The sequence below is a fragment of the Salarias fasciatus genome, chromosome 13 (genome assembly GCF_902148845.1).
Source record: "Salarias fasciatus chromosome 13, fSalaFa1.1, whole genome shotgun sequence".
Taxonomy (NCBI): Eukaryota; Metazoa; Chordata; class Actinopteri; order Blenniiformes; family Blenniidae; genus Salarias; species Salarias fasciatus.
In genome coordinates, this window is record NC_043757.1 from 4,849,527 (window position 1) to 4,867,327 (window position 17,801).

The 17,801-nt window shown below is 42.5% G+C and overlaps 1 protein-coding gene across 3 annotated transcripts in view; it reads left to right on the plus strand.

The window, feature by feature from the left end:
* Window positions 1-17,801, plus strand: part of ehbp1 (EH domain binding protein 1) — a 186,653-nt gene that overhangs the window by 156,903 nt on the left and 11,949 nt on the right. The window lies entirely within an intron of this gene.

Sequence of the window (17,801 nt, forward strand, 5' to 3'; positions counted from 1 at the left end):
TATGCAAAACACTTTAAAACTAGCTTAAATCCTGTGTTCAACATGTCAGAAAGGTCCAGAAACAACTTTAAAGTAGGTCAACAATCTGTTCCAAGAGCAGACAGAAACCAGTCTGATCTCAGTGTCAGTATCAACCCAGTGATACTTTGGTCAGAAACCTCAGTAATTCAACAGAAACCGGTCTTCACTCAGTGCAGTGGCTCTAAACCAGGCTGGATGTGGTTTTTAAATAAAGAGCAGGGAAAAGGAAATCTGTCCACATAAATACACCTTCCAGCAGTCCTCAGATAAGCTGCTGGTATTCTGATCCAGGGCTCTTGTTCTCTGTCATTGTGCACTTTGAAACTGAGCTTGATTAAAGTATTGATGCATAATTGATGTCACTTTGCTCAGTAATCTCCATGCAGGTCTTTCTGGTTTGAAGTTTGATTGCGATTTCCACTGAACAAAGCCTGAGTCGTACATGAACTGTCGACCAGTCCTTTAAATTTGAGACGATGAAGTAAAAGTAACCCGACACGCTCATTGTGTACATACTCTTACAGTGCGGAGCTTTCTTGGCCCACATGAGAAATCCCCACAGACCCACACTGTTTGTGTTAAATTGTCCCAATTAACGCCGTCAACAGGCACCGAGGTTTACACTAGCACTGAATCAACTCGTGTTCCTCCACCCCGCTAAGCTCCCCAAATGGTTCACACCTCAGTGTTTGTGTAAACACATACTCGGGGAGCTAAACCGCCTGGCTTAACCTGAGTTTAGCCCCGCCGAGCCGCGGCTTATCTGCCCGTTTCAACAGCGATTCCTTAACAGAGCTTTTTAGCTCGGTGGCTGTGCGAGGCAGAGAGGAAGGCCTCAGAGATCAGAAGTGAAGCTAAACGCTTATTTCTTCTGTGTGCTGTGACACACACTCCATGTCACGTTCGTCCTGGACTGTACTCAACATCAGTCTGGTCATTTTCTTCACTAATTGCTATTTTTGGTTTGGGAAAACCAGAGATTTGCAAGTCCAAAAACAAAAGATACCCAGCTTATCATCACACAAAAGAGAACAGAAAAGATCTGTTAAAATTACAATATCTTGCATTTACTTTTTACACTGGTTTTACCTTTTATTTTTGGTAGTTGTGCTAATAGTAATTATATTGTGGTAAGAAAGAAGCAGTGTTTCTTTGTTGTGTGTATCCAGTCTTGTGGTTTCTTTGAGTGTGTGTTCAAGTCTCCTAGTTCTGCCGTTTGTGAATTCCACCTCCGTTCCAACACATTTCACGTTCAACACACTGAGAAGGATCCAGTTCGATGGCGTTGTAGACTCCCTCTTCCTGACTCTCCAGCAGGTTGCACTGATGACGTAACCCCCCCCAAATCCCCCCCCCCCCCATCCCCCACCACCTCCACCTCCTCCACCGCTCCTCCCAGCCGGGCCACACTCAAGCAGAGCAGTCAGAAGAGAAAACGAACCCCGGGCCTAACAAATACATGAAGGTTTGGTTTGGCTAAATCCCGCAGATAATGGCCACTGTGTCAAAGACTAAAGATAGCGGGAGGGGTGGTGGTGGTGGTGGTGGTGGTGGTGGAGGAGGAGGAGGAGATTACTCCGGCGTTTTGCATCAGTTGCTTTCTGCTGGGTGGCCCGGCTTGTCAAAAAAAAAAAAAAGAGTGAAAGATGGATAGAAAGAGAGAAGGAGAGAAAAGCATTTAACGCGGCGCATTGAGGAGGAGAGGGCTCTTAATGCCATCAAAGCGAGGGGAGAAATCAGCCATTAATTTATTCTCTCACTCACACACACACTCACAATGTATGTTTTCAAGTCTTCTGAGGACATTGCATTGATTTTCATTAATTTCCTGCTAAGCGTTTTAAAACTGGACCGTAGCTACGTTACTGCCACTTCGCCTGCACTCATTACCACACATGCAGGCACTCAACACACACACACACACACACACACACACACACACACACACACATACACTTTAACATCCTTCTATCCTCCGAATGTTAGTTCATTCGGCAGCATGTGGCCCGAGTATGGAGGAAAGAAGTCATACAACACACTCAAACAACCACACACACTTATGTCCCAGTGCATGCAAGTGAAAATACAACACACACCCTTCTTCACACACCAACACAAGCAGGCATGCGCGCACACACACACTCTCTCATTTATGCATGCATGTTAACAGACACACACTTGTGTAATCAAGCAATCAGATAAAACTTGCTTACAGGCAGACAAACCCTCTTGTGCATGTATGCTGGGATGCATGCAACACACACACACACACACACATCCACACTTTCCTCCCCTTTTGTCCTCCAACTGTTGATAAATTCAGGAGCATCTGGTCCGCGCCAGCCTTGAAAGCCCATCAAGACTGAGGTTGACAAAATATTTCCACTGATCCTCTTTTTTGTCTGTCAGTGTGAGTGTGAGTGTGAGTGTGTGTGTGTGTGTGTGTGTGTGTGTGTGTGTGTGTGTGTGTGTGTGTGTGTGTGTGTGTGTGTGTGTGTGCGTGCGTCTGTGTGTGTGCGCGTGTGGGTATGCGTGTGCTTGCACCTTAAATGATTTGTGTGTGGATTGAATTATAGCCCTGACGTGAGGAGAAAAATTTTTCGCCCTTAGATTCAGGAGGAGGGGCAGATGACTGGGCTATTCAATGGCTGATAAGAACTGATGGAGAGGTTAATAAGCTACACACCCAGGTCATCACAGGCTTTTCACTGGTCTACAGAGGAGAAAGGAGGACGATGGTGATGAGTGTGTGTGTGTGAGTGTCGGTTGGAGTGCATCTCTTTAGTTTCAATATTTTATGCTTTCGACATGCCTTTAAATATCCTCTAAAACTTCTTCAATTTGAGTTTGTGCAGGTGAAAAAAAAATGTGTGTTTAAGCAAAAAGGTTGACTCTTCAAGTATGAATGCCCCCTGAACCCCTCGTGTACTAAACACATATGCAAATCGTTCAATTAAGAGTGTTGCTGGTGCAGCAGTGGATGGAGAAGCAGTGCAGCTAAGAATAGACCATGGCCAGTCCTCTCTCCACTAAGGGTCATATATAGACCTGCACACACACCAAGCATTAAAAAGTATGTGTATCTTTGATCAAACACCACATTTGGTCCAGAAAAAATTGTCTGCACTGAATCAAAGAGCTTTAGTTTATATTTATGAAGCGTTGTTGCTGCTCCTGCAGTCACTCACGCCCTTGTTAAATATCTTCGGTTAATTTATCATCAGAATTCATGTGTTTATTTTTCGTTTACTTTTCTTTATGTTAAGGTTTGAATCAGTTGGACAGGAATGAGCGCAATATAAGCTTCAGCCTGTGTGACAGCCTTATTACATGTGAGCAACAGGCAACTGGTTAAATGCTCATTATAGCACATTTTTGTGTTGTTCTCATCTCTTTTCTGCTGATTATACAGCATCCGTGTAGTATATTATTAACCAGAGACATGAGAAAGCAGGTTTTCTTTTAAACTTAAGGTTGTTTTGTGAATAAATGAAATATAGACATCTGTATTTTCTTGTATTTTGAAGCTTTACCTCTTCTGCATGTTTTATTTTTTGGACGGCAGCCTGCCTTTTCTGTCACTCACAAACGCAGCTCAGACTACTTTTATTTCCCACAACTCCCCTGTGTAACCTGAGGCTAGAAGCAAGCTCCCCCGCTGAGCACAAGACAAAACACTCAAACAGAAAAAACAGACTAATCTCTCTCTCACTCGGCCTCTTTTCTCTCACTCTCTCTCTCTCCCTCTCTCTCTCTCTCTCTCTCTCTCTCTCTCTCTCACACACACACACACACAGTACTTCAGCAGTGCTTGAGGAGAATATATGGAAATGTACTTGTGCAAACTGTAGCTGAGCTCAAACATGCTAGAATATGATCAGAAACAGCGGAACGTATAGAGAGAGGGATAAGCTCGACAAGAGCTCGAGGCTTTACAAGCAAGTACACCAAAACACGAACCTGTGAACAGCATCCAAAAATATCCAGAAAGATTTTTTTTAAGTTCCTTTGTACTGTAATAACTTTTAAATCTTGTATATGTAAATGAAAGCAAATCTGATGCTATAAATTTTTAGTAGAGATATATTGAAAAAAAACCATTTTTGAAAAGTTGTGACATTCAGTGCGTATCTTCTTTGGAATAGTGATATACTGTGCTGTACCCTGCAGGGTAGAAAGTGCAGTGCAGCAGGTGTCTTCAGATTGAATCGCTGATTGATTAGAAAATAACACTTCACAGCATCACTTCTTTTGGTGGACGTAGTCCTGATTTGCCCCCTTTGTACATTTTGTAATTAATATAAAGTTCCCAATCTGTTCAAACAAATATCACTCCAAAACCTCCAGAACTAAAATCGGTTCAGGTCAAAGGCAATGTGAAAATGGAAAACTTTCGTTGCGTTCCGGGTGTGCGTTTACATGACCACGGTGCACTGAGCGACTGGAAATTTAACTTTTAGAAAATGCTCCATCTCCATCTCCGTGCAAACGGAGAAAAATGCAACTTCTCCGGAACGTTTCTAGTGTGTCTGCATGAGTAGATGGACAATAACAACGCAGTGTGCATCCAGAGCATCATGGCTCCCAGTGCTTAATCTCCTGGATTTAATAATTTTAGAGTTGACTGTTACCTGGAAAAGCAGTCCTGCTTGGTCGTCTGTTCATACAAATTTCTGTGTTCTCCCAGTGTTAATATTGTTCTCTGCATGCATGTGTGTGTGGTTTCATTGCCAAATCAACCAACAGCACTAACAAGTGGCCCTACTAGAAAACTGTTTTCAGACGTTTCCATGTTAAAAGGACCTCACTTTCAAAACTTTGCCATGTAAACACGCTTTTCTGAAACAAAAATGCAAAAGTGATGCGTTTTCACTCAAAACATGGTGTAAACGTCACGTCTACTGCAACTTTACTAAAGACTTGTTACGAGTTACTCGTTAGAAAAACCAACAACATGGTGTCTGTTTACATACGGAGCGGTTTGTCCTTCGATCCCATGAATTGGTGCTTTGATCCTCAACATATTCTGCAGGCAGCACCATAACAGATGTCCTACTGTTAGCGGCATTAGCATAAAGCTTTATCCACAGTGGCTGTGATTAGCATTAAACAAACGTTTACATCTGTGTTTATTAGAATACTCCATTTCAGTGTAATTGTTACTTAGTTTAACTTCTAACCGATAGATAACTCCATTGTTTTCTGAAGAAGCTCATTTTTAAATTAAAAGTAAGACTAAAGAGCAGCTGTTTCTACAGTTTTTCAATCATTGGAACTCTGTATTCTCATACTGCTTGACCTCTGACATGTTGACTGTCATCCTGGAGCTGAGAGGAACCAGAATCAGCTGGCATTGAGCCGGAGCAGGTGTAGCTGAAGATGTTTTCCCACTGATCATCACTGCTGGCATTGAGGTGGTTGATTGAGGAGTCTCGCCCACTTTGTGTTGCAGCACTGAAGCTTAATAGAAGCCACCCCCCAAAGGTCCAAGCAAAGGCTCTCATTCTGAAAAAATAGAAGGAAAAAAAAAGACTCTGAGCAGGACCCTAGCATGGGGTCTCCCCTCTCTCCGCTCCCCCTTCTTGTCCCAGGGCTAATAGGGAGACGCCGGGCGCCTTTCCTGCTCCCTATCACCCACTCACCTTAATAATAAAAGAGAGCCCCCTGTGGAAAGGGGCTAGCAGGAGCTGGCGAAGATCACGCTGGTAATAGGATGATGCCTTTTTGCCTTTTGTCATGAGATTATGAACGGGGATAGCCTCTCCTCGCCTCTCCTCTCTGCTCCTCCACTCTTCTTTTGCTCTTCCCACACACAGCTACAGACGTCCTGGAGGGCCCTGTCGAGCTGGAGTGGAGACAGGCGTAACCGAGGCTTTGTTGCTCTCCTTGTATGGTAAAGGGCTCGCTAATGAAATACCTTTTAGGGGGTATCGGCAGGTGAGCTCCCCAATCAGGCATTTCGGCGAAAACACACACAGGCGCACATACACTCACATATTCTCCCGTCTCCTCTCATCTGCCCCCTCTTGCTATATTAATTACCTGAAGTGCCCCAGCCTCGCAAAAAGCCCTCGATTCTGCCACCCTCCTCCCTCTCTTCATCCCGCACGACAGCAACAACGACCTAAGCTAGCCTAAAGTGTGTGTGTGTGTGTGTGTGTGTGTGTGTGTGTGTGTGTGTGTGTGTGTGTGTGTGTGTGTGTGTGTGTGTGTGTGTGTGTGTGTGTGTGTGTGTGTGTGTGTGTGTGTGTGTGTGTGTGTGTGTGTGTGTGTGTGTGTGTGTGTGTGTGTGGTGGAGGGGGGGGTGCTGCAGCAGAAAGGGAAAGATGATAATAGTGGTAATGAACACGGGTGACAATAATGAGAAAGGTAATTGAGAAATGTTGTATGGCAGGCCCCCTGATTTTCCTTTTTCAGCCTCAAGCTAAGTGGGGACAGGTTGAAAATCATCTTATTTAGAGCTCTGTTAAATGCTTCGCGTTGAGTGTCGAGAAAGAGAGGATGTGTGACGCTAAAGCTAAAGCAAGCTGACAAGCATAGAGCAGTGATACAGTGGGCTAATGGGTTAGCGAGCGCGTAAAGTCGCCGTTGACTTCAGACAGATTTCCTTTTTCTTTTTTTTTTTCCTTTTAATTTCTGCTTGAAGTTGAGTGGCGTGGTCAAAACAGCCTGTGCTGCACTGTTAGGATTATTGTTAAACACCTTAATGCTTCACTGCGGCCCTTTTCTTTTTCCAGTCGGCTCGCTTTGATTGTTTCCCACCGTTTGTGTTTCTGTCTGTGAGAGACATCGCTCTCTCTGAGACTGTACATGCATCGAGCGCTCGCCGTTTGATCACTCAGCGTGTCCGCGTGTAATTGTGGCCGCGCATTTGTTCTCCTTCCATCTTATGTTTACTGTAAGGTGTGTGTGTGTGTGTGTGTGTGTGTGTGTGTGTGTGTGTGTGTGTGTGTGTGTGTGTGTGTGTGTGTGTGTGTGTGTGTGTGTGTGTGTTGCCTCTGTCTCCTCCTGGCCTTCTCACCCAGGCTGAGATAGAGACAGGGCGGTCTGGGCTTTAACAGACAGAGGCTGCCTCCACCAGCCCATAGTCTGCCACTCTCTGATAATGTTTATTGATTTGTAGCAAAAACACAATTTGATGGAGCTGGGGGAGGAGGAGGAGGAGGAGGAGGAGGAGGAGGAGGGGTGGGGGTGGGTTGGGGGGTGAGAGAAGAGAGGAGAGGAGTAGTGTGTATGTGTGTGATTGTCACGGCTAGGCTGGGTCTGATCGACAAACGGAGAGAATTAAAAACTCCGGGAGAGGCATTTGTTTTGTTACATTTTATTGCTTCTTTATTTGATTTAGAATTTCATTTACTCAAACACATTTGTGAGGATTTAGTGAAGTGGTGCTCAAGACCAGATGAAGACAATGAAACTGAATTTGTGTCAGCAAAAGATGTTTAATGTAATATTTATACGAAACGCCTGCAATAGTTCAGAGCCTGAATTCTCACATCTGAGACCAACTGGAAAGTGTGTGTGTGTCTGTATGCTGGAGTGTGTGTGTCTTGAGGCGAAGCCTCCTAATATGAACATTTCATCTTCGGAGTCAGTCTATTATGTGACCTCTGTTTGCCCGAGCCACCGCCCGCCTTCACCTCTGAGGTGGAGGGACCAGAGGTGTCTGGAGGTTGGTTTACTGTTAGCTCTCAGGTCAACTGTGTTTGCCCACCATGCTGTGCGTGCGTGCGTGCGTGCGTGTGTGTGTGTGTACGAGAGAGAGGAGTGTGTGTCTAAGGAGGGAGGAAGGAGAATACTGGCTGGTAAAGTGTCCCTGAATTCAGATGTTCCAACAGTGACACGATGAAGCCGAATGTGCTTCACAGCCCTGAAACACACTTATTTAACACCACTTAGTTTCACAGGCTTAATTACTGATCACAAACAGTTCAGATAATGTACAGTTGGGTTCGTATTCAGTAGTTTAGAGTTAGCTCAACTGTTTGTTTTCTCTGGAATGTCAGACACGGTTGGAGATTCCAGATCCGAAACCATCAAAATGGGGATTTTTGATCAGATTGATAGGGACTGACTTACCACATTGGTCCAAATATGAGATGCTCATCAAAAATGTCTACACAAAGCCAGTGTTACCAGACGTGATGAGGGTTGTGAAGGAACTGGATGGGTCGTGGATTCGATTTCTTCCCTTTCAAAGCAGCGCAGAACTTCACTGCTGATTTGAAATCCTTGTTTGCCTCAAAGCTTTAAACACTTAAAACTTAAATCTTTGAGCAAGACTTTGAACCCTAACTCCCTCTTCATGTTCCTTTTGCATGGCATTCGTCACCTTCAGTGTGTGAATGGCTGAATTTTACCAACAATGAAAAAATGAACCTGAAATTGCCAAAGTTTTAAGTTTCACCGTATAAGTGAATGTCTGTTTACATTAACACGACCGTCCTTTACAGATCAAAAACAAACACATAGAGCTCCGCAGATCCCCTGCCTCCGTGGCTTCACTCGGCCGTCGTTGCTCTCATGCTGCGCCTTCGGCTGCTCCTCCCACAGCACCCTCACCTCCATCCATTCAAAGTCGTTTTGATGCAGCCTTTTCTAGTGATTGATTGGCTTGTTAATAAGATCCAGCCCGCCTGTAGCTGGCTCCTCATCCCTCCAGTTTGAGCATCAAGTCACCGTTCATTGTGCGGACCTGTTGATTGATGGCCGAAATGTTGTTTCTGAGATGCTCGTTTTTGATTTTCAGCCCTATTTCCACAAAAACAAAATAAATGAAAGCAGCAAGTCTAAAATCTTCTCCGTTGTCTACTTCACACCTGCCACAGACATCACAGTTACCTTTAATGTCACATCAAGTCATATCTTTTTTTTTTTTACCTCTCTGTAATGCACTAAATATTGCCTGTTATAACCACTATTAATACCACCATGAAGAAAAAATGCAACACTGTGGCTGAGCCGTGCTCATGATCAGTTCACAGGAGCCTTTATAGACTCAGTCTCAGGATAATTATACCCTGCTGCTTCTTGATCACAGTGGCAGGTAAACATTTTTGCCCTGAGTCCCATTTTGAGATTTTTGTTACCTTGATCTGTAATCAGGAGGAAAGCTCTGAAGCTTCATATCCAGCATGCTGACACACGGATAGACCTTTGAATAATGTGTTAATGAGAAAACAAATAATTATGGAAAAGAGCCAATTCAAACTTCATACTTCTCTCTCTCCCTCTCTCTCGCTTTTTCTCTCTTTTGTGAATTGTAAAGCAAGCAGTGGTTGACAAATGACACCAGTGGAAAAGGCACTCATTGTACCTCGGTGCAAGAGGAGGGTTTTTCCTTTTTCTTTTTTCTCCTTCCTTCGTATTTTACTTTCCTCCTTTTTCGGTGTGAGGAGGAGGAGGAGGGAGGTAGAGAGGGAGGGAGGGAGCTAAGTGTGAATCGGTTAATGTGCTCCCATTCAGCAGACATTATACACAGGTTCAATAAAGCAGGAATCTGCTCTATACGCTGGCACCATTGTGCCATTGAGGACAGCTGAAAAAAGGCCTCGTACAAGGCTCCGTGGAAAAAAATAGCCCTCAGCAGCACTCCAGTAGAGAGCGGAGAAGAATGGAACCGGGCAGGAGAAATCACATGTGCAATGTAGAGGAGACTGAGAGAGCGAGGGGAGGGGAGCAAGGGCTCTGATTCTTCCACATATCATCTCAAGTGTTGTAATGTTGCCGAGCTGTGTGTTGTGTGTTCTTCTCTTGAACGCGCTGAACATAAAACCCCACGGTAGGTCTTAAATGTGCACTAAAACCTGTTGGAATGAGTAAAACCCATCAAAATCAAACATTTATTAGAATTTATGATTTGAAAAACAAGTTGGATTTATAATATCTAGTCCTGTTTAATTGTGGTACAGTCATTGCAATATTTGAAAATGAAGTATTTTAAATAACTCTTTGAAACCAGTCACAATATTAGATGTGATTTATCTGCATTTAAATGTGTTAGAGATGTGAAAAATTAATCGAAATTCAATATATTTATGTACTTATGGCATTTAATCAACAAAACATAATAAAGACAATAAAGAAAAGACAACTGTTTATGTTGAATTAAACTTTTCTCAAACAGAGGAACAAAAGCTTGGATGCATCAATGCCTCTTTTAAAGGACATGTACAAGTTTGAGTACTAACCAGGTACCGATGCGAGTGATTACTAAATGCCCTAAAGCCCAATTCATACTCCATACTCAAATGATGCACAAAGGCTGCGTTACCGTGAACCACCTCCTCTCATTGTGAATGTCCTTTTTAAATTTTTTTTTTTTTTTCATCTTAGCAGATTTTTTCTAAGGCCTTTCAAGCAAGAGAATTATTGAATACTTGATTGCTAATTAAATATTACTTTTAGAAATTCTATAACTCCATTTGGTTGAAGCTGCTCCCCTCTGTTATAAAGACCATAAACAACCAAACGGAACCCCACTTCTGATTGAAGTTGTGTCATGTAGACACTCTGATCTGATTGGAGTCGTCCTGTTTGAATAAAGTTGGAGTAGGACTGGAAACAACACGTCAGATTGTTTTCTGCTTCAGCAGCATGTCGGTGATGTATCCTCACCTCAGACTGCGTCGCGGTATGTTGAGAAAAACTGTGTTGGCGAAATTCAGCTGTTCAGTGTAGGAGAAAACATGATGAAACTCAACAGGAAAAATGGTTTTTTGGTTTTAATATTCCAAAAGAAATGAAAAAAACTTGATTATTCAAGCTAATGGTATCAGTATCTTTAATAGTGGTGGATTTCTGAATAAAACTTGACAGGGAAACGTGCACATGGCACAAGGCATTATGGGATTGCTCCATTGACTTAATCGAGTGATAATCAGAACATCTTTATCTGTCAACACGTAGAGTGAAACGATACTTTGATAGCTAATCAATTAATTAAAAAGAGGAATATAAAATGAATATACACCCACAATAAAATGCAATACAGTATAACCCAACATTTCCACATGTGAACCAACACATTAATCTGATCACTTTATTCAGTGTTCATGTAAACGGGACAATCTGATTCCTCAACTGCAAAGAATTCAATCAAATTGATAAAAAGTGGCCATGAAAAAACAGCTAGTCCAATTATGTATTAAGAAATAAAAATTGATTTTACACTGATTCCTATCTGAATCATTGACAAAAGCATCCTCTTGTAAATACTTGCACTTAAAATGCTTATTATGCTCAAAATTATGAATTCATGGTTTTTCAGGAGTTTGTGGGCAAAAGTTTATTTCATTGAAATAGTGATGATCAGGTCTTGCCAGGCAAAGAGGAGAAAATGGTTTGAATCAGCTGTGAGAAGTAAACAGAGACAGAAGAAGTGTTTAGTTTGTTTTAATGATGAAAAAAGGTTTTCCTCCATAGTTTGTGTCCAGAGCAGCCGAACCTTTACTCTCAGTGTCTCCTTCCTAACAAGACACTCCTCTCCTCACATTAATTAAATCAAGTCTTCAGCAGGCTCCTTACACACTCACTACCCCCGTCCATCCCCCCCGTACACACACACACACACACACACACACACACACACACACACACACACACACACACACACACAGCCCTGCGGCCCTCTCTGCAGACCCCTCTGATTAGTCCGGCCCCCGTCATGCATATTCACATGGCTGCAGTGACAGCCTTTTAACGAGCTCTTACCTAATCACAGGAAACAATGTTCATCCTGTTCTTTTTATTCCTTCTTTTCTCATTTCCTTTCATCTGTCCTCGGCTTTCATCCCCCCCTCGATCCCCGCTGATATCAGACGCTCGGGCGGAGACAACCAACGACAAGGGAGACACAAGCTTCGGCTCGGCCCTAAATAAAAAACGCAATTCAGAAAGTGACTTGAGCACAAGAGGAGAAGTTCAGCTGTATCTCCTCCTCCTCCTCCCCCTCCTCGTCTTTCTCCTCCTCCTCCTCCCCCTCCTGCTCCTCCTCCCCGCCTTTTTACATGTCCGATAGACAAATTGGATTAGCAGCTATTGGATTAAATGACAAAATGGTGGGATAAGAAATGAGATGAACGTGCTGTGATCGGAGCTTTTAATGTTTCTCTTTCTGTCTCGTTCATTTCCGTCGTGTTATCCAAGCCCGCTCCTTGAAGGCACACAGAGAAAGTTCCTGAAAAGGAAAGAAAACAACAGTCCTGCTCGTCCGGTTATTGTAATCCATAGCATTGAAACAGACGGTGTGGGACAGCATGGTGGAGGAAAGCAAACCAGTAACTCTTGGGAACTCACACTGGCTGTGGAATTCTCAAAAATATGCACTTAGAGTTAGTTTTGCTGCCTTTTTTTTTTTTTTTTTTTTCCCAAAATAACTCACAATATCAGGCAATTTTGCAGTATGTTTAAGACTAAATAGAGAAAGTCAGATAATAAATGTGTGACATACCGGTCTTTATATGAGTTCAGAACTGTAGTTTTCTGCTTTTTTTCATTTTCTAGATCTCATGCTCATGAACAGTGTGACTGACCAAATCTGAAATATAACACATCTGAAAGTCTGAAACATCCTTCTTTTATTTTCTGTTCTCTAGTAAAAATTTCTCCGGGCATTCGCCTGATTTCCATTGAGATAAATCACCCAAATTCAGTCTCTGTACCTTGAAATCCAGACAGGTTTGATCCATTGTCAGATCTGTTGCAATGCAAATAACAAACCCGTTTGGATCTTGATATTTTTGGCTCGCATTCAAATAAGTTCCTGGATGAATGATTGTTGGTCCTGTTGAGTATCTGCTAAGTGTTGGTCACATTCAGCGGTGCAGATCAGGGCTGTTCCAGCAGGCGACTCAGGCCGTTTGCTCTACATCTTCAAGGGAAATTGGAAAATTTTATTACATTGTGGGGGTCCGTTTACATGACACCAGCACTGGGAGTCACTGACGATGCAACTTTTTCAATGCGATCTTGAAGGTGGAACTCTGAAAACGTTTGGACTCCGTCTCCACGGAAATGGGGGAAAACACCACTTTTCTGAAACACTGCATGTAAACCATGGACGAAGTAACGAGCTGTTAGTAATGTTTACATCGTATTGTTCCCTGTGCGCAAGTGTGTGGTTTCATTACAAACTAACCAACAGCACCAGCTCATTGTCCAACATGCTAATTGCATCATTTTCAGCGTGCCTGATGTTTCAGCGTTTACTGTGTAAATGTGAAACTTTCCTACAGAGAGGATTCAAAAAAGTTGACCTCTTTCAATTTTAGGCCAGTATTCATAATATAATTGCTGATGGACAATATTTGGTTCCCAAACGTTTCTCCTAGAATTTCCTTGAACCTGGATTTGAAAAGCTGTGAACCCTCTCTGATACTTGAAAACATTACAGCGAAGCCAAACAGGAGCGGTCTCTCGACTTTTATAAACTGATTTATTGCTGTTTGCTTCAACATGGTCAAACCGAACATTGAGGAGTTTAGAGCAGACAAAACATGGACCTTCCCCCTATACTCTGCAGCAGACCCGTTTTACATTTCATCGTAGCACTTGTGAGATTGTTTTGTTGGTTTTACTTTATCTTGTGGTTTTGTGACCTTGGAGGGGTTTTCTTACAGAGAAGCATCTGATCTCAATGGGACTTTCTCCTGAAATCAACGTGTAAAAGAAGAGATAGCAGATTCATTAATATTTGACCACTAAATGCATTATTGTTCATGATAAGATTAGACTCTTAATTCAAAAGCAGTGCAGTGCAGCGGCGGCGGCTGTCTGACCACCTCAGGGTGGGTTTCATTATTCCTATCTACACTGACTGGAACAGTGGCCAAGATGGCTATCTTAATCTTATTTGGCTATTGAGGCACATGTTCCCATTTCATCCTCTCTCTCTCTCTTTTTTTTTTTTTTTTTTTTTTTTACATTTTTCCTCATTTCTCTCTCTGTAGTTTTTCCACCATCTCTCATAAATCTGTGCGACCTATGCTAACCAGGCTCTCCTTCATGCCCGGAGGAGAGCAGCCCGCCTGCATGCAGACGCCACTTTGTGTCATCGTATCCCGGCCGTGTTTGTGAGGCGGCGAGAGTGAAACAAGAGAAGAGTGAGACAGGCGATCAGATAGAGGGGGTTGTTGGGATACGTCTATCGCTTGTATCTCCGCTCCACGCGTGCGCCTGCCTCGATCGTATCTTCTGTTCCTCGTCGCAATGATAGCTGAGGTTCCGCCGAACATGATATTAATGATGATAAAGTTTCCTGTCGGTGGGGAAGCCCCCGTCTATCTCCATCAGACATATTCCACTAACCCTTTGATGTGCTGATCAAACATGGCGCACGTGCCAAATTTATTGCTGCAGCCTCGGCGGAGTTTGGCCCGTTTCCGCTCTGCCCCGCTCGGTGTTGAAGCACCGAGAAGTGGCGTGTAAGGCAAACAGCAAGACCCAGAGTGCGACCTGCCAAACTGCCAGATGCTTTGATCCAAGATGGCCTCCTGAGAGCCAGCATGGATGCACAGCGTCTGGAAGCCAAGACTGGATTCACAGACACAGTGTCAGTGCTGCCTGCCAGCGACATTTACACCATTTGTCTTCAGACAACACAAACAATCAGCAGTTTTTTTTTTCTTTTACGACTGTTGTCACTTTAACATTACAAGATGGACTCATCCAAAAACACAATCTGGATCCTTTTTTTTATGTCCATGAAATGCAGTGCAGATTTTCATTTATCATTCCTTTTTTTTCCTCAGTGTTTCCTCAGTGTCTATTAGGTGATTCTAAAAAAAAACAAAAAAAAAAAACAAGGAAATGATTACATTTGTTGCTATAAAAGAGATATACAGAAAGCTTTTAAATTAAACTCAAAGACTTGTTTTATATAGTATTTTATAAGGCACAATAGTCCAGATATACAGTATACAGCAAAAGTCGCTTTTATAATTTATCACTTTTTTTTTTTTATTTATTAACATTTTACAGACAAACAGTTATATTAATCAATAAATATAAACTTCATTTGTCAGGACTCATCAAGCCATCTCTGTTAGGAGCAAGTTCGGCTGTTTTATTTAACCTAAATCACAATCACAGTGTTATTTTCAACAAAATGTTATTCCATTTTCTTTTGTAATTTTTCTTTTTCAAACTTAAACATGACTCAAAATACAGAGGGCTTTTAAAAACAAAGTTTACGCAGTACTTTAAAAAAAAAACATCAAAAATGTTACTGAAATAATAAAAGTTTAAAAAATGACGTTCAAGGAATAAAACAGAGTAACACTTTCTGAAATAGATATTATTCCAAATTTACAAGAGTAAGATTAGATCATATTAAATCCATCACTGAAAGGAACGGAAACCAGAAAAACATATTTAAGACTCAGGAAACAGAGGAAAGTGTGTGTGTAAACTGTTTCCTCTTTGTGATCCTGATTGTTGAGTTTTGATGCGTCTGTCTCTTTAAGAGTCAGGTAGCATCTGGAGGTCAGAGGTCGCCCTGAAGGGAGGCGGATGCTGAGCATCTGTCGGTCGTCCTGCCTCCATCCTTCCTCCACCCCTCACCTGCTCTCCCCGCTTTCCTCCTTCCTTCCACCCTTTTCTTACCTCCTCTCCTCCTTTACCCTACCTTTCCTCTGACCTCCCCCCCACCCCCCACCCCCCCTCCTCCTTCCCTTCCCTGAGATGCGTCTGCTGGCTGCTGGCTTGCTAACGGTGGGGGATATAGCTTTATAATCCCCCTCCGTCTTCCAACCCGCCTCGCCACAATGTCACAGGAGCTTAATATTTGCCATTATTATTTGCTTGTTTTATTTGACTTGGAGGCAGCACAATGACCTGTCAGCGCCGGCTTTATCCCTCCTCCGAGTGTCGTCCATTTCAAAGTTGACTACAGTAATCCACGAGCCCCCGATTCCGCTAAATCCTCGAGCTTTCTTTCATTCGCTTGCTTTTTTCCCCCCCCTCTCCCTCTCTCCTCCTCCTCCTCCTCCTCCTCCTCCTAAATGAAATTACATACATCTGCTGGCTCAGAGTATCACAAATGTCCACACACTCACCGGTGTCCACACACACACCACACACACACACACATCAGTCTGCCTTTTGTCATCAGTGACGCATTGGCCCGTGTGTGTAACCAATAATACTGAAGAAAAAACACCAGTTAAATCAGTTGTTAAGTCTGCAAACACACATTATTCAAGACGTTTACTCTAGAATATGTATAAAAATTTTTAAAATTTGGAATTTGCGGGTGTTTATAGAGTCTGATAACCAAAAAAAAGAAAATATCCTTTTTTCTTTTGTGTGTGAATTATTCACAAATTGTATTTCTTTTACTTTTTAATATTTCACAGTTAATACAGTGACGATAGTTTTTAGGTTTTATTCTGTGTGAGTCCACCGGCCGGCCATGTTTGACCCTCTGTCAGAGGATTTTGGCCTGTGAACCACATGTTTGACTCCCTGAATTAAATCCCCTAAACTGCATTAAGATAGTGACGTTTATAAAATGCTTCATTAATTCACAGAGGCGTCCAGTGGCAGTGGTGCAGTGGTTCGCCTGCCTGTCTCATGGCAGGGAGGACACGGGTCTGAAGCTAAAATAAAATTATAGAGCCACTCAAGAATTCCCCCATTAACAAATAACAGAGCAGAAATGTATTGTGGGAATCGCAGCACCAAAGCTGCACAAGTAATTTCATTAATAATCTCTTAATAAATGAATGGTCCTCACTGAGAGCTAAAACAACACAACATATTACATACTTAGATGTTTTTGTTTGATTTTTCGCCTTTTTTTTCCCGTAATATTGCTGCTGCTGCTGCTGCTGCTCATCTCACGTCTGTAGACTCTACTCATTTAACAGAAAAAAAAACAGTTAATTTTTTTCAATTCATACATGTAATGACAGGTTTTTGTGTAAAACCTTCATATCACCATTAAATAGTTCAAAATTCACAAATTTTTTTGTATTTGTAGAAGTTCGACTTTTGTATTTGCACAGGTAGAATAACAGGTGGAATCATGTCTGGTGTAGAAATGAGCTGCATATTGAGGTCGACAGTCTGAGTTACACTGACTTCCTTTAAAGCAACCAGATACTATTTTACCAGTAATTGAGTAAATAAGAACCGACTGAAATCACAGTGAAAAAAACCTTTTTTTCAGAGATCAGATCTGCTCCTTACAGTTATGTCTTTTAATGTCTCTGATGGAACCTTTCTGGGAGTTTTTTTTCAAGGTTTGAAGTTTGAACAGAATCATAATGCTCGCATCTTTAAAATGTGAAGAGTCATAACAACTTAATCCGGCAGTGCTGGTCGACTGGTGTCTGCTCAGAACCCAGCTTGAATGATTTGCTCTCTTGTGCAGTTTGCCATCGACACACTGTCTTTATGAGTGTAAATTTGTCTGTAGATTAGCGGCAGTGTGTGCACGAGTGACTGTCTCTGTTGTGGTATTCCTGGAACCATGCTCTGCAGGAAAACCAAACATTTCCTTCCTGCTTTTTCTGGCTTGTATAAATGACATGTGAGATTGATAATCCGTCTTATAAACACGTACAAGTTATTCTTCACACATTTGTCCTGTTCAGTCATTTTGATCTTTGCATCATAAATCATAACAGTCATCCGACTGTTATCTGATCGCGCTGCTTTCTATGACCTGGGAGCATGCGGAGCTTCTCTATTGGACGTGTTTTGTCTGCACTGGTTGCTCGTAAAGCCGGGGCCCCGGGCGTGGGCGTCGCTCGCATTAGCCGTGTGTCTGAGCCCGG